Source organism: Oncorhynchus tshawytscha, unplaced genomic scaffold, assembly GCF_018296145.1.
Source record: "Oncorhynchus tshawytscha isolate Ot180627B unplaced genomic scaffold, Otsh_v2.0 Un_contig_15302_pilon_pilon, whole genome shotgun sequence".
NCBI classification, from domain to species: Eukaryota; Metazoa; Chordata; class Actinopteri; order Salmoniformes; family Salmonidae; genus Oncorhynchus; species Oncorhynchus tshawytscha.
This window is the reverse complement of record NW_024603447.1, coordinates 1-1,540: the sequence shown is the minus strand read 5'-3', so window position 1 is coordinate 1,540 and position 1,540 is coordinate 1. Positions and strand designations below refer to the sequence as shown.

Sequence of the window (1,540 nt, the reverse complement as noted above, 5' to 3'; positions counted from 1 at the left end):
TCAAGGAGTAAACCAAATTTTACAGATATTCATTGCATAAAGTCAAATTTCCAAAATAAGGCATTTATGAAAAATATTTCTCTATTACAAATACGATAACTTTGGCATGTGTCAATTACCTCTGATTCTGCGCAGTTTCAAACCAGGGACCTTTAGCATTTTAAGTGACAGTGCAAACCAAGACACTACAGAAACTTCTGCTTGAATTGTCATCAAGGAGTAAACCAAATATTACAGATATTCATTGCATAAAGTCAAATTTCCAAAGTAAGGCATTTATGAAAAATAATTCTTTTACAAATACATTAATTATTCCATAAATAAATTATCTGTTCTGCCAGGTTTCAAACCAGGGACCTTTCATTGTAAGTGATGTGTAACCACTACACTACAGAAACTGCTGCTTGAATTGTCAAAGGAGTAAACCAAATTTTACAGATATTCATTGCATAAAGTCAAATTTCCAAAATAAGGCATTTATGAAAAATATTTCTCTATTACAAATACGATAACTTTTGCATGTGTCAATTACCATTGTTTCTGCCCAGTTTCGAACCAGGGACCTTTAGCATTTTAAGTGAACATGCAAACCACAACACTACAGAAACTGCTGCTTGAATTGTCATCAAGGAGTAAACCAAATATTACAGATATTCATTGCATAAAGTCAAATTTCCAAAGTAAGGCATTTATGAAAAAGAATTATCTTTTACAAATACATTAATTATTCCATAAATAAATTATCACTGTTTCCACCCGGTTTCAAACCGGGGACCTTTCACGTGTGAAGCGAATGTGATAACCACTACACTACAGAAACTGCTGCTAGAAAAAGCAACAAGGAGTAAACCAAATTTTACAGATATTCATTGCACGAATTCAAATTTTCAAAGTCAGGCATTTATGACAAAAATATTTCTCTGTTGCAAATATAATAAATATTGCTTGTGTCAATGAGCGCTGTTTCCACCCAGCTTGAAACTGGGGACCTTTCGCCTGTTAAGCGAACATGATAACCACTACCCTACCAAAACTGCTGCTTGAATTGTCATCAAGGAGTAAACCAAATTTTACAGATATTCATTGCATAAAGTCAATATTTCTCTATTACAAATACGATAAAAATACGATTCCTAAAACTTTGCTAAAGTATATGAACAACCAAAACCAAAAACGATTTTTCTTTTCTCACCAAACAATTCAAACACCTGCTGCTCACTCACTTCCTGAAACTTCCAAAAAGGGGCGTACTCAGGCCGGTGTGGTCGTAAGCGAGAAACTGTCTCTTGGTGCACTATATAAAGTCAAAGTGAGTCTGATTAACAGCTGTTGCATTTTCACCATTTAGATAAGCATCTTTGTGTCACTCAAAAAGTGGAAGAAATTGCATATACTGCAGCCATAATTTGTAGCACAGATTGTTGGATGAAATACAAACTAACCTTGCTTACTTATTTCAAAGCAAGGGCACATATTTCAGCCTTGTGGGAAAAAACGGACAAAGAGTTGACAAAAAGCTTACAGCACCTGGTATTCCCAG

The 1,540-nt window shown here is 34.5% G+C and overlaps 1 non-coding gene across 1 annotated transcript; it reads right to left on the bottom strand.

Annotated features, from left to right (window-relative positions):
- Window positions 1–747: 747 nt before the first annotated feature.
- trnav-cac lies at window positions 748–820 on the bottom strand. The gene has a single exon. It is a non-coding gene; the product is annotated as a tRNA-Val (tRNA).
- Window positions 821–1,540: the final 720 nt, after the last annotated feature.